This window comes from Stenella coeruleoalba, assembly GCF_951394435.1.
Source record: "Stenella coeruleoalba genome assembly, chromosome: 3".
Classification (NCBI taxonomy): domain Eukaryota; kingdom Metazoa; phylum Chordata; class Mammalia; order Artiodactyla; family Delphinidae; genus Stenella; species Stenella coeruleoalba.
In genome coordinates this window covers 149,366,048-149,390,028 of record NC_137148.1, presented here as the reverse complement: position 1 = coordinate 149,390,028, position 23,981 = coordinate 149,366,048, and positions in this window count along the sequence as shown.

The following is a 23,981-nucleotide window of genomic DNA, read 5'->3' as shown; positions in this document are numbered from 1 at the left end:
CTTCACAAATTGTCCCTCAAATGTCTTCTGTGGCATTTTTTTCTTCTGATCTGGGATGCAATACAGAATCACGTGTGGTGTTTGTCTTATCTTCTTATTCTCCTTTAATCTGAAACAGTTCTTAGCCTTTCCTGGTCTTTCATGACCTTGGCATTTTTGAAGAGCAGAAGCCAGTTGTATTGAGAAATGCCCTTGGACTTGTTTCCTTGTTTCCTCATAATTGCATCCAGGTTATGCACTTTGGCTGGAGAGCCACTTAGGGACGTGTTCTCAGTGCATCAAATCAGGAGGCACCTGACGTTAATTTGTTCTATTACTGGGGACACTTATTTTGATCACTTGGTAAAGGTGGTATTCACCAGAGCTCTCCATTGTCAAGGAACTGTTTTATTTTTTTCCCTTGGCAGTTTATAACTAGTCTACAGGGAGATCCTTTGGGACTATGTGACTATCCTGTTTCTCGTCAAATTTTCATTCAATGGTTTTGACATTCATTGATAATTAAGCCTGAATCAATTATTGCTATGGAGTTGCAAAATGATTCTTTTCCTCTTTATTTCCTCCTCTATCTATGAGGTGGCCTTCTACTGTAAAGAAGATCTTTCCTTTCCCCTTTTATATTTATGTATTTATATGTTTGTCTGAATCAGAATAAACTCATGGATTTCATTTGATGTACTATAATCCATTACTGTCATTATTCATTTTGATATTAAAATTGATCCAGTCTAGGCCAGTGGGAGCTCCTGTAAGCTGGTGTCTATGTTCTTCTGACATACCCCCTTCAATCCTTGAGATTTCCTTTCTGGCATAATAAGATATTCCAGGTTTACCTTAATTAATTAATTAACTAATTAAAATGTGTATTATGTTTCTCTCCCATCAGAAGATAAGCTCTTCTCTCTCCTAAGATTCTTCACACTTAAATGCTTAGGTATAAATTGGACAAGAGCAGTCTTAGAAATCTATTTCTGGAACTAACAAGGGCCATTCTGCATGAAAAGGAAAGAAGGTTCAAATTCCATGCAGTTCTTAACTGTTTGATCATAACAGCAGCGTGTAGAGTCAGTGAGGCTGCATAAGTGATGAACACCATGGCCCATAGGGCTAGGCCTTCCCAGGTTCCTCTCTGCACTTCATTACTTCTAAACTGTTAACTTTGGATAAGTCACATTGCTCCAAGCCTCAGTTTCACTATCTCATTATCATCAAAATGGGACACCACTAACAGTACCTCGTCACACGGTTGTTATAAGGACTAACGAAGACAATATACATAAAGTGGTTAGCACAGTGCCTGGCACATGTAGATGGTTGATAAATAGTAGGTATTATTATTATTTACATTTTCTCATCTAGTGTTTCCAGGAGCTCTGTGAAATATCTTCATTTGTAGATGAGGAAACTGAGGTTCAGAGTAGTTAACTAAATTACCCAAGGTCACACAGCTAGATGGTGAGGAAGTCCAGGTAGGAACCTGTGGAGAGGCTTTTCCAATTACCCTGGAGGGTGAGAACAGACCTAGGTGAAGCAGAGCCCTTTATACCTGGCCTGGCCATGCACACCTCCCCGCAACGCCCTGAAGAGTGTAGGCAGAGGGGGTCACTGCTCGTGGCGAAGTGACCAGGGCCTGCAAAGGAGTGACAGTTCTTTTTACTACCAGAGGTTTATCAGTGATACTGCAGACCATATGTGGCAGCAGAATAGTGGGTGAGATCATGAACTTGAGTTAGACCTGGGTTTTCATCCTGAATGGGAGATCTCGAGTAGGTTACCTAGCCTCTCTGGGTCTTAGTTTCCTTATCTGTAGAAGGGTGGGAAGGGGGTGAGGAGGGATAAATTAGGAGATTGGGATTGACATATACACACTACATATATAAAATAGATATCCAATAAGGACCTACTGTATAGCACAGGGAACTCTACTCAATACTCTCTAATGGCCTATATGGGAATAGAATCTAAAAAAAAGTGTATACATGTATATGTATAACTGATTTACTTTGCTGTACACCTGAAACTAACACAACATTGTAAATCAACTATACGCCAATAAAAAAAAAACTTCAGGGCTTTTGCACTGGCTATTCTCTCTGCCTACAATGCTCTTCCCCCTACACTCACATAGTTAACCCCTTTATATCCCTTATATCTTTATTAAAATCACTGAGCCCTACCTCGATCACCTTACTTAAAAATAACATTCACTCTCTCCACTCCATCGCCTTCTCCTGGCTCTATTCCTACCCTCCTCCCCACCCCTCCCCCCACCCCCCTCCCCACCCCTCCCCCCCACCCCAGGCACTTCTTACCACTAACGATACATCATTCACTTATTTATTATTTTCTTTGCTCATTGTATTTCTCACCACAGTAGAATGTCATCTCCACCAGAGCAAGGACTTTGGTCTCTCTGGGTCTCTGAGAAAAGTGCCTGGACATAATAATAGTTCAATAAATATTCCTGGTTGTTGTCACCATAAACAAACCACACCACAGTGCTAAATTTTTAGGAAATGCTCAAAACAAGCAACGTTATCAAATCATGTTGATGTTTCAGTCCCTCTGGAATGTGATCGTGGTTTTAATGCCAAATTCCTGTCATTTTTAGTTATGGCCTAAGGCCTCCAAATAAGTCTGGGACTTCCTCTTTCTCTACCTTACATCCCCCTTTCCACTGTGACCTGCAGCGTATCCTTACCTGGAGCTTGCAGAAATGCAGACTCTTGGGTCCCACCTCAGCCTGACTGCAGTCAGAACATGCATTGGAACAAGACTGCCAGGTGACTTGTGTCAGGTCAAGTTGCTAGCGTCCATCACTTTCTTCTTTCCTGGAATCTCTCTTTTCCTGCTCCCCAAATCTTTCATCCATGCTGCCGTAGTTTTCTAATTTGACTTAAAGCTTCTTTCCTATGCACATTAGCTCTCTGGTGCTCCAAGGGGACTTTTCGTGTTCCTCTGCCTACACATCTTGTCTCCTCGAGGTGCCCCTTCATCAGATGGGGAGCTGTTTGAAGCCAGAGGCTCTCCCTACCTACCTCCACCTCCCACTACCTCTACCTGCCTTAACTTACTAGGATCTGTCCCGAGAGCAGATGAATCATTTCACATCTTTTTTTCCTTTGTTTACTCCAAGGATCTAAAGATGTTTAACACAGCATTGCTTTCATGGATTCTTAGGTCTCCATGCTTCCAAAAAGGCAGGACCACTCTGTCTTCCCTGGTATGCAAATTCACTTTTGTTTTAGCCAGTGAACATTGGGAACAGCCTGAGTGCCAGTCCCTAGATAAAGTGGCTGCCAGGGAAATAAATATGCTTGAGACACAATTCCTGGAAATAAGCTCACAGCCTTGTGGATGCCCCACGTGGACATCCCACGTGGACACACTAACAGGAGTCTTCATTGTCATATCATCCGATTCAGTGGCAAACATCTAAATGCACACCTGCAGGAATAAAAAAAAAATCTATGGCACAATCATACTGTAAAATTCTATGTAGCAGTGTATTTATTTATTTATACTTATTTTTGGCTGCATTGGGTCTTCGTTGCTGCGCGCGGGCTTTCTCTAGTTGCGGCAAGCGGGGGCTACTCTTCATTGCAGTGTGCAGGCTTCTCATTGCAGTGGCTTCTCTTGTGGCAGAGCATGAGCTCTAGGCACACAGGCTTCAGCAGTTGTGGCTCACGGGCTCTAGAGCGCAGGCTCAGTAGCTATGGTGCACGGGTTTAGTTGCTCCGCGGCATGTGGGATCCTCCCGGTCCACGGCTCGAACCCACGTCCCCTGCATTGGCAGGCGATTCTTAACTGCTGTGCCACCAGGGGAGTTCCCATGTAGCAGTTTTTAAAGAAAGGGAGATAAATATAGAATTACTGCCAGAGAAAGATCTCCAGGACAGGTTGAGTAAAAGAAAACATCTTGCAGAATATGTGCCTTTTGATGCTGATTAGAGCTTAAATATAAACATTTATATTTAATGTGTACAGAAAGGATTGAATGGACACACAAACTAATGACAGTGATCAAGGGAGACTTTGGCCTTATCTGTCATTTTTTTTTTAACATGGAGAACATTTGTGTGTATTATTTGGGCAATTATAGAATTCATAATAATTTTAAAACATAACACTATTCAATTCAAATTAAAGATATAGGGCAAGAGCAACCAATGTGACCAGAACTGGGGGGTGGAGAGATATCATAGTCTTTGGAAACAACTTTATGTGGCCAAGGTACAATCGTTCCGATTATATGGATGACTTGACTGAGACAAGCAGTGGTTAAGTGACTTGCTTAGAGTCCCATAGCTACTAGATAAGATAGGTCGAATGGAGCACAGGTACTTTGTGCTAAATGCGGAGTGGTCCCTGAGTGAAGGATGAGAAAAGCAAGCACCCTCCTCCACCACTAGGTTAGATGTGGCCATCCCCACCTATCCCAATAGGCCTGAGTCTGATCTGCATTTATCCATTTTTTGGCCTCCATCCCAAGACTCCCTTCCTTAAGATGATGGAGACATGACAGTTTCCTCTTTCCCTGAGGGCATCCACCTCCCCCTCTCCCTTTTATCTGCTTCCTACAAACTTAGATCTTTGGTCCTGACATCTGCTACAACTTTGCAAGAGGAACTTGACAAATTACTGCTCCTCTTGCAATATTCTGAGCTATAGGCCAGAAATCTGGATTCCCAGCTTCTTCTCCCAAGTTCTCAGCTTCACCATCAACCCCAGCCCAGGCACCACACAGGTAGGCAAGACCAATTTCCTGGACACAGGTCTGATCGGGCATTACCTCTGGGGAGCAAGGGTCTTCTATTTTTATGATTCTTGCACACTCTAAAAATAAGTTGCGGAGGCAAGCAGAGCACATAAAATCAAACAACATTAACAATAAAAGACTTGACTTCAAAAGTGTCTATACTCATTTCAGAAAACCATAGAGCTGAAAATTATTTCCCAGGCAAAAAACATCCAGCAGTAATCAAGCTAGAACAAGATCATGAGTAAGACACACCTTGCTAAGTGCTCGGTACACAGTGAATGTTAGGAAGGGGGGTTTGAAACAACTGAAGCATTGTTCTCAAAGGTGCCCTGTATATATGCTGAAATGAACAAAAGGAGGTTTTAGTGTTTCTCAAAACAAAGACAGCTAGCTCTGGAACCAATAGTAAAACACCAGAACATCATAAAAGGCTGAACATGGGAATCAACTCTACCAAGAGTGAGAGCAGTAGGCCTGAAAGAACCAGATTTGGAAACAACATCTCCAATTTTGTTTGCCCAAATTTGCCAAGCACAATAGATTAGGAGCCCTTATGGCTGTACCCAGCTAATTGCACTTAATTATTTGTACACTTCAGATGACCTTTCAGCAATGAGCCCAATTAATTAAATGCAGACACACAAGTCAGATTTGGAAGGAAGGGGGAGGGCTGGGTTCATTTCAAAATCAAACCTGTGTTATTTTATTTTATTTTGAAAAGTCACCGAGAGGACACATGTAAAAACAGTCGTTCATATGGAACACTCCTTCAGGATATGGTAGAGAATATTTACTAGGACTTCCTGGGACCTGTCAAAGCCCTGAGGTTCATAATGCCAGAGAAGGAGGGAAAGGGGAGAAGATTGTCTTAGCAGGAGTAGGGCTGATCTTCATAGCCTAGGAGAGGGAAGGCAGGTAGAAAATAGGCCTAGGGTGATTTGAAAATCAGGTTCAATGCATTGCTAGAGTCTTCAGCTAGTCTTTATCAAGGAAACCTCAAATCCCATTAGGCAGGACAGAAGGAATGGATAATTTCTAGAGACAATGTTTCTCACATTTCCATCACTCATGAACACCTTCACAATTTTTACAATATTCAAGTGATTTGTCCTACTGTTTCCATTTTTCTTATAAATCGGTAAAATGATTTCCCAAAGGGTTGCGCCATCTGTCACTGCCACCACTGTGACTTATCTAGTCTTTTCACCACACCAGCATCATCTACCACATCCACCTGCCCACTCAGTGAGGCCCCTTGGGGACGGGTTCCCTTCATTTTGAACAAACCACAGAAAATGCCCCAATTTCTCATTTGCCAGTTTTAAAACATCCCCTTCCCTCTTCAGCCCATGCAGCCTGACTCCCTTAATGATATTCCAGAATGACTGCTCACGAAGTCCTTCATTCTACCAACATTTCTCCTTTAGAGTCCTCTTCATTCATAGCTGAAATTCAGCTAGCTCTCCCATCAGAGGCAGAGGGGAGATTGCTAACAAGGAAGGGGCCAGAGGTATGTGCTTCAAAAATTTTGGATGCCCCAGCAGGTTTCCAGGTAGATTGATTCAAGCTTTCTTGGTTAAGTCAGGTCAACCATCCTTTGCTGTGAAGGCTTAGCCCTGGAATTCTTTTAGAGGCCACGCTGATTCCCTCTGATCTTTCACTCAGACTGCAGAAGGTCCCTACCCCAGTCCAGCCTCAGAAGTGGTTCTAAAGCTGCTTGACTCAGAGGTCTACCTGTGCATTAGCGATGGGTATGCATGGAGAGCTCGAGAGCTGATGGGGATTTTGATAGCCAGTGAGAGCCATGGAGATTTCTGAGATATGGACTCAATGTCTCTAGTGACAGAAAAAAAGGCAGCCCCCTCAGAGCGGATGGAGGTGAGAAGAAGCTGAAAGGAATGGGAGCAGGGGGTGAAATATTGTCAAGGACCACACAGGGGGGAAAGACCCCTCTTGACACCCATTTCCTCTGCTCCCTCTACACCCAACCCTACAACTTCTCCCCTAGGTCTACAAAGAGTCTAGCCCTAGAGCCTTCTGTCTCAGGCACCAAAGGAAGGGATGGTGAAGCTATGACCAAAATAAAAGGGATTAATTAAGTCTCAGCTCCAGGTACAAAAGGCAGTTTTGCGACTCAAGCCCAAATGATGACACAACAGTATCTGAGAGTTCTTGAAACCTTAATTGCTGCTTAATTGTTTGAACAAGAGTTTCTTTTCAAAACCAGTGTCTCTTGTTTATCCTGGCTGGAATCTGCCTGAGGCAGGGCAGAAGGGCAGCTACTGCTACTTCCCACTCAAGATGGGGGCCAATTATTGAGCACCTGGAATGAGCCAGGCTGTGTATCCATGCCCTCAGATGGCTCTGAATTTAACCTTGCCCAGTCTTTTGGGGGGCTGGTACTACACCCACCATCTTCAGCGTTATGGAGACCTGAAGGTGATCAGCGTTTCCTTTACAAGTTTGTTCCTTTCAAGACCTAGAGGTTAGGTCTATTTGCTCATGGGCAAAGATGACAGTAGCCATGCACTGCTTCTAACCACAGGGCACCTCACGACAAAACACTGTTCTTGGAAGATCCTGGCCATTCAATTCAGTGCGTAAGTATGCGTAGTGCATAATGCATGAACACGTGTAACGTAAAAGGAGAATAAATAGAAGACTTGGAGAAAGTTCTCATTCCGAAACTTTACTTCTGCCACTAACCAGTTTATGGCTTTGAACACATACTACTAATAATAACTATTAAATGTTTTGAGCATTTGCTTTATACGAGATACTCTCTGTGCATTATCTCAGTTTATCCTCACGAGAACCTATGAAGTGGGAACAATTATAAGCCCCAATCAATAAGAAACCTAAGGCAAGAGCCCAAGGTGATATAGCTATAAGTAGTAGAGCCAAAATTACTTTCAACAAGATCAATTATTTTTAGGATAACCAATCATCCTGGTTTGCCTGGGACTGAGGGGTTTCCTTGGACACGGGACTTTTAGTGCTAAAGCCAGGAATGTCCCAAGCAAACTGGGATGAATTGGTCACTTTAATTATTTTCTGAGTGTATTTTACAATAAACACTTGGTTCATCTAAAAGTATTTTGTTTCTATCATTTCATTAACCATAGCTTTGAGTTTTCTTTTTTGAATCCAATTCTTTTCCTTATACAGGCATACCTCAGAGATATGTTCCATCCCAGACCACTGCAGAAAAGCGAAAATTGCAATAAAGTGAGATGTATGGATTTTTTTGGTTCCCAGTGCATATGAAAGTTATGTTTACACTATACTGTGGTCTGTTAAGTGTGCAATCACATTATGTTTTAAAAAAAATGTACATACCTTAATTAAAAAATACTTTATTGTGAAAAAATGTCAAACCAATTTCAATAGTAACAGAAAAGATTGCTGATCACGGATCACCATAATAGATATAATACTAATGAAAAAGTTGGAAATATTGCAAGAATTACCAAAATGTGATACAGAGACGTGAAGTGAGCAAAGGCTGTTGGAAAAATGGTGTCGATAGACTTACTGGATGTGGAATTGCCACAAATCTTTAATTTGTATAAAACGTAGTATCTGAGAAGCACAGTAAAGCGAAGCACAGTAAAATGAGGAATGCCTATATTTTGTAAGTCTCACCTTTGCTGAGTGTAGATTGTGTTAGCTTTAATTTGCATAGATATTTTTCTACTGGTAATATTCATCATAAATTAGATGAAAAAAACGGTTTATAATTACTCCTTGGCTAATGCATGATACAACCATGTGCAATTCTCACCAGTGACTCTGGGATTTTATGGCTCATCACATTACTAACCTGATTGTTCTATAAACTTGTGACTTTGCCTACTAACTGGTCACATACTTGACAGTGCAAAGAGCACGTAGCACAGTCAAAACACTATACACTAGTGAAAAAAATAGTGGGAATAAAGAGTCTGGCTTTGTGGAGAGGAAACTTTCACATATTTAAAATGTTTTAGTTTTATTCGACAAATTGTATGAATTTCCTACTCTGTGCCTTGTACTCTCCAAGATGCTGGGATCCAGTGGTTATCAAGACCCGGTCCTTGCTCTCATAGTCCAAGCAGAGTAGATTTTAACAACTAATTATATAATTAATTATCTGATTTTAGTGATGATCCAGACTACACAGGAGAAGCATGGGGACCACAAGGGCATGTGGATGGGAGCGCTCGGCGTAGCCAGGTGACAACTCCAGGAAACTGCAAAGATGAAATCAGAAATCAAACTGCAAAGATGAAATCAGAGCTCAGAAATGCCTGAGTCAGGGGTGGGATCTTCAACTACAATATTCTGGGGGCCACTGGTCTTGGTCGGGGTGAGGACAGAAGGGGGCACTTCCGGCCTGCATGTATTTCCTCTAAGGATTCTGATAAGGGTGGGAGTAAATCTAGATAGAGTTGGCAGGAAGGGAGTTGTGGCGCCGGGGAGGACTCAGGCACAGCATGGCTGAGAACCCATTGCCACCTGATATTATCACTAATTGGGACAGTGCAGCTTCTCCGGAGGCCCCTGGGAAATGATTCATACGCTACCATCTCTGGGGCAGTAAACCCTCACCCAAGTGAAGATATGTATTTGTGTATATCTAGGCACTGAGCATTCTGATTTTATCTTCACTACTTCCAGTTAGCATGATTACCACCATTTTGCATATGAAGAAACTGAGGTTCAGGGAGCGGAAGCAAGAAAGTCACCCTGCTAGAAAATAATAAAGCCACGTACTAGAAAAGAGCATGGATGTTGGATCATTCATCCTGGACCGCCTCCAACAGTGTGAGCTTCAATCTTTTTAAAATGTGAATAATAATCCCGTTACATTGGGGTCGTTCCAATGGAAACAGAACGGTGTCACATATGTTCATTACCTAATCAGTAGTAAAGCTCATAGTAGATGGCTCAAGATGGAGCAGTTTCCTGTCTCTCCTAACCTCAGTTGCCTCACTAACATGCTCTAATCTTGCAAGTGGCTTGTCTTGGAGTCGCAGATGGATACAAAATAGAAGGGAGACTCTGGATCTTTGATGGAGTGGAAGAAATTGTAACCTGGCTGGGTCGCCCAGGGAGCCATAGAAAGTGAGTATCTCCCAGAAGCTCTTTCTCAGTGCTCATCGATGGACTAAGCCTTAAAGGATTCAGGAATCAGGAGGGAACATCCACTGGGGCTGTGGGATCAGGAAAGGTTTCCCAAGGAGGTGAGAGAGCTCAGGACAATAACATCATTTCCTGATCAACATGCTCTAACAGGAGCTAACAAGGGTTTTAAAGCATGCCAGAAAAACATACACCTATGACATCTTGGATGGGAGAAAAATCTGTCCTTCCTTGGTTCATTTTTTCAGAGCTGAACAGCAACAATGTGAGAGAATAGTTCTTAATATTAAAGCATTGTACACACACACACACACACACAGAGAGAGAGAGAGAGAGAGAGAGAGAGAGAGAGAGAGAGAGAGAGAGAGTGTCACATACCTAAAACCCAATTCAAAACAAAAACTAGCCTTTGGAGTTAGACCAGTCCAGATTTGGATCCTGTCTTCTTCATTTCCAAAGCGTGGGACTTGAAACAAGTCTCCTAGCCTCAGTTTCCTTCTTCATAGAATGAAAATAATAATACCTACTTTGCAGGGCTCCTAGGACTGAGTTAGCTGACACACGTAAAGCACGCAGTTCAGAATGTGGCACGTGGTAAACATTCATTATCTGGGCTTATTGTCCCTGGCACAAGAACACTAGTTCAGGATTCTCTGGGTGAAAGCCCTTCCCAAACTCAAAAGTTCTTTTTTCAGCTTTATTATGGAAATTTTTACACACGTAAAGAATGAGAGAAAATAGTGTAATGAATCCCCCTGTGACCACCTCCCAGCTCCAACATGTATCAACTCATTGGCTAATCTTGCTTCATTTGTGTCACTTCCCTACTCCCTATCCTTGGTATATATATTTTTAATTAATTAAAAAAATTGAGATCAAATTGATATATAACATTATATTAGTTTTAGGAGTACAACATAATGATTTGATACATGTACATATTGCAAACTGACCATCACAATAAGTGTAGTTAACATCCACCACAAACTTGCGATATTCTGAAGCATATTTCAGATGTTTTACCTACAGCTTATTGGAAGTTATTCCAATAAGATGAAGAGATGAATAAATACACAAAGTTTTTTTTTTTTTTTTTTTTTTTGCGGTACGCGGGCCTCTCACTGTCGTGGCCTCTCCCGTTGCGGAGCACAGGCTCTGGACACGCAGGCCCAGCGGCCGTGGCTCCCGGGCCCAGCCGCTCCGCGGCATGTGGGATCTTCCCAGACCGGGGCACGAACCCACGTCCCCTGCATCGGCAGGCGGACTCTCAACCACTGCGCCACCCGGGAAGCCTCACAAAGTTTTTTACTGTCTATATTGACCTTAACATAGAGGAAGAGGAAATAGCCTCTTTCAGTGGTCTCCTTAATCATTGTTTATTATGCCTTGGAAACCTAACATGGTTGATTGGTTAGAATATAACCCAGGAATAGATTTATTAGCATCAAGTATTGTTTAGAGCAACTGAGTTTATATTGATGCATTCGTTCCAAATGGCCATAATAAAAGGTTTCTAAGAAGCTCGATTACATTAATAACAAAACTTCAACATGCCCCTATTGGGACTGTGTTCAACCCAAATAAAAATAACTTTGTTAATTAAAAAGAGATGTTCCTTTGGTAGCTGCTATACGTTCAACAACACAGAAACAAAGGACCAAACGAAAAACAAGTGTAGACGCCAGGAATAATACTACTTCCTTCTTCCTGGATCCTAGCAGACAGTCTGATACTACATACCAGCAAGGCTGCCATCTGTTGTTTCCCAGTTACTTTGCATTCTCTTAGTCTCCAGTTTTGCAAGATGGTACAGTTTCCGGGTCACTAGAACCTCTGTGGGCCACTTCATAGTTTGGGTGAGTATAGGAGTAGTTAAAAGGACAACCTTGTGCTTACAGCAGCATTTGCCTGTAGGAGCGGTCAAAACTGAACGCTGTGTTTCATTACAACTAGCTGTCAACAGCTGAAACTGTTAAAGAACCATGAACTTGGAGTAAGCCAGTACCCTAGACACTTACATGACCTAACCAGAAACTCTTCCCTAACCACTCAACAGAATTTATCTAACCATGTATAGACCTAGATATTAGCCTATCTAGAGGGCTACTTTTCAATGCTTAATTAGCACAGCAATGAATAGCTCCCCTCTTTCAGTGCTTAAAAGACACTGACTTTTTCCTCTTTGGAGAACTACTTCCACGGCATGGGTTCCCTTGTCTGGCAAGTTAACAGACCCAGTTTTGTTTGTTTGTTCATTAGTTATTGTTTTGTTTCATGTTAGTTTGCATCTCTGGTGGTCTTTGTTCTACTCTTGGGCATAAAGAATGGAGGTTTCACCAAGATTGCCTCCACCAGCCTCTCTCCTGTATGTCCCTGATTTCTGAACTTGAACATATGGGCCCTTTTGTGCTTCGGTTTGGTCTTGCAGTGGGTGGCTCCTGCGGTCCTGCAGCAGTGATCGATCTCTGATGCGTAATTTGTTTGCTACATCCTGGCAGAGTTTACTTTGTTTAACTCGGTTGTCATACTCTTGACTCCTTTTATAATTCCGACTAGCAATCTCCTGCAAGACCTGTTTTTTTATTTTTTTATTTTTTTTTGCGGTACGCGGGCCTCTCACTGTTGTGGCCTCTCCCGTTGCGGAGCACAGGCTCCGGACGCACAGGCTCAGCGGCCATGGCTCACGGGCCCAGCCGCTCCGCGGCATGTGGGATCTTCCCGGACCGGGGCACGAACCCGTGTCCCCTGCATCGGCAGGCGGACTCTCAACCACTGCGCCACCAGGGAAGCGCAAGGCCTGGTTTTAACTTGAGGGTTTTTTCAGCAGCACTTCAGTCTTGGTTTGTTGTGTTTATTTGTTTATGGTTTGTCTGGAGAAGGGAAGCAAATACTGTCTTTCCTTGAGCTTACTTAAGTCTGTCTCTTGGCTAAGGAAGGAATCCCTTCTGTGTCTGTTTTTTGTTTGTTTGTTTGTTTTGTTAAACATAGCGACTGCCAAGTTCAAAAACAGCTAATAACACCCTTCTTCACCCCAGTGTAAATGATTTCACTTCTACAATAGTCAGTCTTTTAATTGGCTGTAAACTCTGTTCTTATGCCATGCTCTAGGATATCTGGTCCAGATAGGAGAAAACTAATGAATCAGATTATAAATTCTCAAATTTGATATTATGTATAAAATAGATAACTAATGAGAACCTACTGTATAGCACAGGGAACTCTACTCAATGCTCTGTGGTGACCTAAATGGGAAGGAAATCCAGGAAAGAGGGGATATATGTATTCGTATAGCTGATTCACTTTGCGGTACAGTAGAAACTAATACAACGTTGTTAAGCAACTATACTCCAATAAAAATTAAAAAAAAAAGAAATACAAAAAAAAAGTCTCAAATTCTATGGGAGCCCTTAAGTTAACTGGTTTATAGAGACTTAAAAGCAGTTATATAAATTTAAAATAAAAGAACTCAAGAACTTCCGAATGGCAAAACCACTTAACTACTAATGCTTTAAATATTTAAATTCTTTCAGAAGATATTTTCCTGTTGAGGCTGCAGCTCTGAAAAAGAAAGGTTTAGCTGTGAGCTGGTGGTGTTGGTTACTAGGTTACACACTGAGATGGAATGTAGTTCATCTAGTGCTTTTAAACAGTTTAAAGTGTTCATTGCTGTTACATAATATAAAATAAGAGAAATGTTTATAATCAAGGTGAATCTTTAAAAATTAGCCTATTTTGATAATGGCTTCTCTCTGATTTTACCACAGTATGAAGATGTTAGCGTAACATTCTAGATTAGGCTAGAAAGATTATTTAATCTGAATTTTCTAAATTTTCTATACTTGTCTTAAGCTAACATTACTTTCATAAATGTTTAAAATTACAAACTTGTAAGTATATGTGTTCAATTAGATTGAATTTTAATAGCCGATGTCTTCATAAAAAGGGTTGGTATTTGTAACTTCAGTCACGTCACAAATTCCATGAGTCTACAGTGCCTCTTGACTATAATTGTCAATGTAAATTCTAACATAGTGTTTTCTATGTCTAATATCATTAGTGATTGAGTTATTTTTGAAAGATGACTTAAATTTAATTTCTAAGATCTCCAATGGACTTTGAAACTTTGAGAGTCAGCAATGAATAATTTTTATTTCAAATTCCTAAAGGAGAGAGGAAAATATGTGCAAAGTTATAATTTGTATTAGTTTCATATTGTTGCTGTAACAAATTACCACAGACTTAGTGGCTTGAGAAAACAAATTTATTCTCTTACAGTTCTGGAAGTCCGAAGTCTACAATCGAGGTGTTGGCAAGTCTTCATTCGTTCTGAAGTCTTTAGGGGAGAATATGTTTTGTTGCCTTTTCCAGCTCCCAGAGGCCACCTGCATTTTCAGCCTTCTTCCTTCAGTCTTCAAAGCTAGCATCTTTTCTTCCCTCTGACCTCTTACCTCCCTGTGATTACATCAGATCCACCCGAATAATACAGGATCATCTCAAGATCCTCATCTTCATTACATTTGTAAAATCCCTATTGCCAAGTAAAGTAACATAGTCACAGGCTCTGGGGGGGGTGGTCATCAATCAACCCATCACACATGAAATCATTTCAACTTTAATTCTTGCCTATACATAAACTCATTTGCTCTTTTACAACGTCTGAATCCAAATGGTAAAATCAATGTGACATGTACATTGTTTTATGTTAATAAGACTAATGATGTAAAAGACTGTATACTGTGCTTACTTATGTATGTTTTAATATATAAACACAATGATTCAATAAGGAAAAATCTTAAATCAGATAGAAAGGAGAGGTCCGATAAAGGAAGTACTCTTTACAAGGAAGTATTCTTGTCTGATGTAGAGTCAGTTCTTAAGAGTTTCAGTTTTTAATTTTTACTCCCTCTTACCATGCTTCTAGGTTATTTTAAATGATCAGTAAGAATTCTTCGTTGACATCCTGAATGATTATTACATTAACTTCTGTTCATTTGTTGCTCTGTTTAATGAGGCAGCCAAGACTTTCCTTTGTTCTCATGACCAGCCTATTCTGATGACTTCTTTTGATATTGCTTTCCCCAAAATGAGACCACAAATTTAGAATCATAAAATTCTAAGGATTTTTTTTTTTTTTTTTTTGTGGTACGCGGGCCTCTCACTGTTGTGGCCTCTCCCGTTGCGCAGCACAGGCTCCGGACGCGCAGGCTCAGCGGCCATGGCTCACGGGCCCAGCCGCTCCGCGGCATGTGGGATCTTCCCGGACCGGGGCACAAGCCCGCGTCCCCTGCATCGGCAGGCGGACTCTCAACTGCTGCGCCACCAGGGAAGCCCTAAGGATATTTTTTAAACGTAACATATCTTTGGGTTTTCCTGGATAGCCAGTGAGTAAACACAAAGCTTTTCTCTCTCACCTTATAAAAAGAAAATAAAAATACTTAGATTTGTCTGGCATTCTCCAGATTTTAAGTAACTCAAAAGCAACAGTGAATTAAAGTAAGAGTTTGAGTTTGTTATCCTTCTCATGGCATTTCATGGCAGCCCCTTCTATTAAGGGGCTATGCTGAAAAGGTTATTAGCTGCAATGATAATACATCCATGGCAATTAATTTGTTTCTATTTGGTCTACAATTGATACATTTACCTGAAAGAACCACATCTTCCCAGTTAGCATTCCGCAACGAACGAACTTTTGGGAACAACAGTACTAGTTAAAAATTTTTCTGAGTGGCACACTGTAAACTTTTGCTGATGGTAAATTATTATTTCATAGGAAGTAATTAACGAAGCTCTTTTTACATACTTCTTTTTGAGACATCAGAGAAAATGTCCTGTGCTTGCTGAACTCGCTACACTAATTTTGGTTAAACTTTAGGTATATTTGGTTAAAACGGCACTTTGGTGCCTAAGAGAGGTCTACTTACAATACTTAGCAAAATGTCAGCCCCCTGTCGTTTTGTGTATTTCTACCAAGATAATATCACCACCCAACATGGGCCGTGGAGAGGGAAAGCAGTCTACCATTTGATAGGCTCGGTTGTACCCATGTACAACATGTACCCATGTTGGGGTTCTACCAAAGGACCTGCCTCGCAAAAGCAGATGTCCCAGAGGAGGGAGAGGAGGTGTTCCATCACTTTGTGCATGAACTTCTCCCTCAGCTTGGGGTTTCTGATCAGAACACTGCTTTAGAAACCGTCCTTAGCAATGGCAATCATACCAATGAAATTGTCTAGAAGATGTCTGCTGGTCAGGCTCAACGGTGAGAGTCTCACTCACTTGCTCGCTTGCAATGACGTTGGGCAATCGCATCACTTTAGGTTATTTACTGCCCAAACAAGGTAGCTTTTGTGCACTGGCTAACACCTCCTGTGGCATTTGGAGTAATGTTTCAGAATAAGTCAAGAGGTTCCTATATCAAATTCAAGAACAAGGAATTCCTTGTCCAAGGTGGGACGAACTGACCAATGGAATCTCTCCTCATGACTTGTCTACATAAAGGCCTAATTAAGGGGCATTTTAGTGTTAGTTATACTGTTGTGTTAATTGTAGCTGTTGTCAAGTATATTGTTAACAAGGTCTTAAATGCTCTTGCACTGCTACCCTCTTGTCGGTTCATACGTCAGGTGATTCTATTTCCAAGGAGACTTAAATAAGCACAATGGGATCTGTGAAAAGGACACTGAAACAAGATGGTGGTGTGGCCCTGCACACCTGATAATTTACTTATGCTTTATGCTCTCGTCCGTCGTCTTGAGAAGAAGGAGAACTGATCTGTGGGAAATTTCCACTTACAGCACCATTTGCCTAGGCGATAGCAAACTGAATGTTTTGTGTCATTACAATTGGTTCTAAACAGTTAAAGTGGATGAATTTACAATGGCCTTGGGTCTCAGATTCTCAGTGGACATCACTGAAGACGTTCCTGACCAATAACAATAGGACTTGCTTTAACCAACTGTGTTCAGAGCTGTGGCCTAAGTCTGTCCTATCCAGAGGACCTGTCTTCAGTGCTAAATTAGACCACCCGCCAGGAACTTGCCCCTGCCAGAGCTTTCAAAGCCCTGAGTTTTTCCTGCACACAGGACTACTCAGTGAGTTTCTCCACTGGTGTGTGCTCCCTTGACTGGTAAGTTTATACACCTAGTTTTGTAACTTTCTTTATACCTCTGTTATTCCTGCTTTGTTTTGGACCCAATAATAGCACATATCGTTTGTGAATCCAAAAAGATCAATCTGGATGCAGATTCTGCTTCCTTATGAAAAAAAATATATATATATATTTTTAAAAGCAGGTTAACCTCTGGAAAACTAAGTTTAAAATTCTCCAGAACTTACATACTTGGGTAACTGAGGTTGAATCGGGAAAGTTTCGTTTTCATTTATGCACACTTAAGCTTTTTGCTTAGCTTTGTCCTTAGAGGTCAGGTCCCATTAACTGTATGATGAAGTAATATAACAGTGCTATGCAGTGGCTCAAGCATCCCTTATTTTTTTATGTCATATTTATGGTTTTTGCCATATTTATTTCAGATGTTTTTCTTTAAATTGACTCATTTGTCCTTATAAATAGATAGTAGTATCACAGCATAAATGTAAGTGAAATATAAAAATAAAAACCAAAGTATTTTTTGAATAAAGATTTGCCTTTTTACCACCAGTGGCATGCTTATCACAATTTGTGGACATTTGTTGTGATCTAATAGGCAAGGCCTCGGGAGTGCTTTAAACCATGCCAACCCATTACAACACCACAAGATCAACCGTCAATAAAAACCAAGCATCCAGCAGTCCAGCCTGCTTCCTCCATTGCCCTAAAGCCTCTTTCTCCACTAGCACTTGCCTTTTATACCTTCACAGATTCAAACCCTCTGCCTTGTCCCTCTCACCCTGCCCGCCATCCCCCTTGGTCTTGACTTTAGAATTTGGTTTCTCAGTTTTGATCTTTCATACTCAGTATATTCACCGTAACAGTTAGGAGTCTGTGATTGCAAGCAACAGAAATCCAATTCTGGCTACTTAAACCACAACAAAAAAGAGATTTAGTGGAAGGATTGGGGAAGCTTACACAATTGAATGAGAAGCTGAAAAACCAAATTCTGTATGGGGAGAGAACAGGGTACCTCTAAGGATCAAGGGCACAGCAATTAGGAGGCGATCTCTTTAGGAGATGCTAACTCTCCTCACCTTTTGACTCTTCCTCTGGTTGTTTGGGGTCAACATCAAGGCAGATTCATCTTTGGCTTCTGGAACACCATGCCCAGCCCTTTTGGTGGGAATATTGCAGAATTCCAGCCTCAGCATTCAAGGGCTTGAGTCCCTTTGGGCAACTCTCTTTACTTCCTTTAGTCTCAGTTTCCTCATGTTAAATGGGAAACCTCATGGCATTTGGGGAAAATAGCTATGAAATGCAAAACTACTGTAGTGGAGCGAATACAAGCAAAGCCATTAGAGTTACATAAATCTGGATTCAAATCCTGATTAAAATGTACACTGGCTGTGTGTCTTTGTGAAATTTATTATATTTCCGTCTCCTTATCCGTGAAGTGGAGATAATAATAATATTTACCTTATTGTAATTAACCTTGTATCTAGCACATAATAAATGCACAGTAATGTAAACCATACAAGGAAAAGAGGTAATAGATGTGATAATAACTTTGCGAGGTTATTGTTATCAGTCACTCCTTCTCGAGGGTAAAGAGTGAAGCCACACCTCCTCCCACATATAATTAATAGGACAGTTATGAGAAATTTCTCTTACAGTAAGCTTTTCACATAGGAGAAAGGAAGCCCTTGGAATGAAGGGTGGTATTAGAGCTGGCCTCTGTGTAATCAACAAGGCTTTGCCTGCTCTAGTCTCATGGCTCTTCTGGAGCCTGAGGTGTTCTTGACACATCTTTTATAAAAGTCAGCCTTACTTTCTTCCTGTTGCAAATTGCATGCACATTTCTGCTCCCTGCGACCAGCCTCCATTTCTCAACCAGCCTTCTCCAGCCTCCCCCTCCCCCTCTCCTAATGAGAACGAGTTGATTTATAATTAAGGTCATATTTTATCTGCCGGGAAAGGCAGTGGCTGGCGTGGCTAGGGCTCTAGAGCTCCACTCAGCGTTCCTCTGGCAGATTACCAGTGTCTTGATGACCATTGGTTGTTGTTTCAGGCAAGATATAGAAGAATGGTTTTGATGGCTTGAAACTACCAACCGGATTTATAGCTTGTAAATAGTCCTTGTGGCGAGATTTTCCTTCTCTGCTCTAATCCCCTCTTCCCGTTCGGGCCTCATTTAGGGATCCTTTGCCAGGAGCATGATTCTCAGAATGGAAAAAGAAGAATCTTTATAGCATTCCAAGTTGCTTCTGCTGAGAAGTCCATAAGGGGCCTCCATGGCTCTTCTCACCAAACCTCCCCTTCTGGGATGGGAACAGTTCCACTGGTCCACTGCAGCCTGGCTGCCCAGGTCCTCCTAAGATTGTGATCACTCCCCACTCATTCTTTCTCTTCTTGGTTCAGAGCAAGAGAATGTCTGACACTTTCCTATTATTTTTAACTTATCTCTTAACATAATGGTCTGTGCAGAAAGACAGGTGGTTTTCCCAGACACCCTAGCCGTTACGGTGATGGAGGAGCTGGTTTGGAAAAATGTGAAAACCTCCAAACCGCTAAAGTCAATCTAGCGCTGTTTGAGGGATACTGAGAAGCCTGGCTGGCTTTGCCTGTTTGCAAGTTGCACTTGCTTCTCTGGCTCAGACAACTCTGCAATGAGAACTAAGTAGAAGTCGCCAGAGAGATCCCCTCTGGGAAAGGAAGTTTCCCATTAGAAGCAAAAGAAAGAACAATCCACATCCAAACAGCTTTCTGGTCCGTTGGCTCCGAGACTGGCGGATGGGCCAGTGCTCACAAGCAAACTGGACCAACTTGGAGAGGAGGGACCCTGAGTTGGCTTTGTCTGAGTCACACAGCCGCTGTGCAGTTGGCAGAGTGACTCACCCCTAAACGTCTGCCCTAAGAGTCGAGCATGGGAGACATTCAGTCTCTGCGTACTTGTTATCAACGGGAACATAAGAATCCCCCACCTCCTGCCCTCCCCCCAACCCCAATGTCAAACCGAAATGTTTTAGATTAACATCAGGGTTTTAAATGCGAACAGCATGTCAGCAAGCCCCCTAGACAACATTATTTAGTCTCCCGATGTCAGACGTTTGTAGTGACTGTACATTGTACCAGCACCTTCTTCAGAGTGACATTGACATCACTCTGCTCGAATAAGTTAATTTTCCCATCATGGACTGATCCATTGGGCAGAAACCACGAGTTCACGTGCCGATGCGTGGACTGAACTCTGTGACCCTCTACTGCAGAACCGAAAGTATATCGGGTTTTCATGCACACAGCACTGGGAAGCAGTTTGCTTTCATTTAGTCAGATTTTTATTTTTCCTTTTCGTGGCAACATGACCTTTCACGACACCAGCTGAAAGCTGCCTCTTTTTGTAGCATTCTCATGTTGGAATTTGCCAATTACAGCCAATACTTATTGAGCTCATTAACGTGTTGGACTGTGCCGGGCTTCCGTATGCTATTTTATGTCGTTAGAGCGACTTGTCGGCATCGGTGGCATGGTCCTCGTTGAACCAAAGAAGAAATGGACGTTCAGAGAGATTAGGGAACAGTCCGACTCACAGATGAGCTCAAAAAATATTGGGTATAAAAGACAAATTCTAGCAAATCATTTGATCCATATAAGCGAATAAAATGTTATTTCTACACTTCTATTTCTGCTGTTCTTCGCTGCACCAAGATCCCTCCTCATCTCCTTTCTGGAGAAAAATCTCTGAGCAGGTTGCTCAGGAGAAAGTGCCCCAAGGCTTGAGATATTTGGACAGAACAGAGGCCACACTGATTCTTCAGGGTGGATTCTGCCAGCTGCGACTCAGGCTTCAACCCAGCAGGCTTGCCACTAGCCCTTTATCTTCTGACTTTTGTTCAAAAGACAGAGATGGTTAATTTAAAATAAAAAAGAAAAAGAAAAAATAGAAAGAGATGGTTACGCATACCCAACACCAGGGAAGGCAAATGTGAACCCACCCACCAGGCCCTCCCCTGATCATTTAAGCCCAGCCCAAACCCAATGCTGCTCTTTGAAGCCTGCAAACTTTTTCTCATTACTCATCTCTTCTGATTTCCAGCCAACTTTCCACCATGGAAGTGCCTAAGGCCCAGAAGAAAAGCGCCTTCTTATCCTCGGGGAGGAAGTATCCTGGAGAGCTGTGAAAGCGCCTCTTAGGAGATCCCCCTGCTGGCTTTTCAGATCCACCAGCTTGAATCCTTGGGGAAACATCCAAAAATTCTAGGCTCTCCTCCAAATGGAAACTGAATCCCGAATCTTTGCAACTGTGTCCGTAAGCATTTCAGACCACTCACTGTGAACTGCTGTACCGTGGTGTGAAGTTTTGGTCTGATGGCCCATCATAATACTTTGGTAAAATATGAAATTTCATGCTTTCAGATTACAGTTTCCACATAGCTTCTACTCCCAGATGCCCCTGTCTTTTGACAAGTGTTTGTAAAAATTGTTCTGCAGAATCAGCAACATTAGATCACTGGTTCAACCGCCTGAATCAATCAAGTACCTCTGTGTCCAAAACCCAACTCAAAAATGGCTTTAAAAACAAAGCGGGATTATTGGCTCAGGAAGCTGAAAGGTCCAGAAGTAGTTGGCATCAGGTGAAGCTTGATCCAGGTGCTCACAGAGTATCATCAAGGCTCAGTTTAGCTTGTCTTTCAAGATGTCAGCTTCATCTTTAAGTCCCACATGCTAGCTTCCAGCATTTGAAGACTCCTCCCCAGCTACAAGTTCTGATGTGGAGGGAAGTTTCATACCAAACTATCCAGGAGAAAAAGGAGAGATTCTAGTAGTTCCCATGGAAGAGAGGACCTTATATCCTGGAAGTTCATAGCCAATGTCTCCTCTCACCTCCTTTGACTGTGTTGGTGACCATCATCAAACCAATTCTCATGGTCAAAGGGAGGATATATATTCATTGGTTTAGGACAGTGAGGGACCTCTAGGAAGTTCCTGTATGATCTCCCCCTCCATTCATCCCCCGAATCCCTCTTCTCATCCTCAGGGCTCCAGCCATACTGACCTTCTCAGTTCCTTGAATTTGCCAGTCTCCTGCCTGCCATCCGACCTTCCCAAGGGCTGTTTCCCCGGTCTTCTCTCTCCACTTCATTAGCTCTTGCCCAAGTCTCACCCCCAAGGCCACATCCCCAAGGCCTCGTAACCAAGGCAGCCTCCGCGGGCACTTGAGTTCTCAGCCCTTCCTTCCCTTTTACTGCACCAGGTAAGTCTGTGTCTCCCGTAGGTGAGTCCATTCATTCGTTCCTTCTAGTGAACATTAAGTGAGTGCCTCCTGGCTGTCAGGCCCCATCCTGGGTGCTAGACATGGAGCCATGAAAAGGAAAGTCTTCATGGAGCTCCGAGGGCATATCCTGTATTACGTTGCTCCAACGGGAAAGCGTGGATAACTAGTACACCTTACATCGCAGACGCCAAACAGTGACTGACGGAAGATCACGTTTGATATTCAACCCTCTGATAGGGATTCTGGGCGCTGTTACCAGCCCTAGAAGCTGGCTTGTATTAAAAATGCATGCTTCTGAGGTCAGGCCTTTTGTGTAGTAGAAAAATTAAACTCCTGAATTCATTCCTGTGGGTCTAGCCTGTGCCACCACACTAGCTGAAGCCTCCCCAGCTCTCGCCTGTGAATTTGAAATGGTCTTTGAGATCCGGGAGAGCAAAAATTTAGTCGCATTTATCTTGGAATTTCCAGCACTCTGCACGGAGTCTGCATGTAGGTGCCCCATAAACACAAGTTCAATGAATAGTGGTTTCCTTGCCTCCATCTCCTTCTGCATCTGGTCCAGTCTCCACCTGGACTTGGAGTGATTTTCCTACCCAATGAGGCCACCCGGCCAAGGAGATGTTAGTGCCCATTTTACGGCAAAGGAAGCTCAGACTCCAGGAAGTGAGGTTAAGGTCACGGATGTAAGGTCACGTCGTGGAAGAGCCAGGACACGACTGGGTCTGTCTGGGGTCACAGTCAGCCTCTTTTTACAACATACGCTGGCCTATAGCAGAGGTCCTTAATCCGGGCAGGGGGCTCCTCCGTGGAGTGTCAGGAAGCCAGTGAACATTTGGGATTCTGTGCAAAATGTAGGGAGGTGTGCACACGTCTGCAGAAGGGCGATCACAGCTTTCATCAGATTTTCAAAGCTATCCGGAACCCAAAACCATTAAGAGTAACTAGCCTGGGGATATTTTCTTTCTTTCTTTTTCTTTTGACTGACACAGATGCTGACACACCACTGCCCCGCACCAAATCGTCTTAATAGTGGGTTTCACGCGGAGCTGGGGCCCCTCTCTTCCTGGGGCACCACCCGGCCGACCACCATGGGCATCTCTGCCAGTCCAAACAGCATCTGCTGCCTCCGTCCCATTCCTGAAGAATCTGAATATTAGAAGGAATGGAGGATACAACGAGGTAAATTTCCAGACAAGATAAATACAGACAGTAATATAATCCTTACTTGAAGAATAAGGCTACTGTTGGAATCTCCACGCTACAAAAATGTACTGAATTACAGGGGCACACCCAGTTGGAATTCTGGTTTTCACAGTCTCTTTGCTTGTCAAACTTAATATCAAGGAAAATAAGCTAATTTGATTTGGCAAAGGCTCATGCAATATGGAATTGATATCTGTGGCAGCGACCTTTGATGTTTTGTATAAACAGTGTTTTCCCTGCTGGGGAAGCAAGAGTCGAATAATAAACAGCGCCTTCCCTTCCCCACTCACAGCCTTCCCCCCATCAACAGTACCAAAGGGGGGAAAAAAAGAAAGAAAGAAAGAAAAAAAAGTAAGAAAGTAAGTCTTTCTGTGGCTCACAGAATTTATGGAGGCATTGAATAGCCATTATCAAGTAGCCAACCTTGTTGGCCAATTTCTCAACCTGACATCTGGGGCCAGGTAGGTCTTCCTTGTGAGGGTAGGGGTGCTATCCTCTACTTTGTAGGATGCTCAGTGCACACCTGGCTC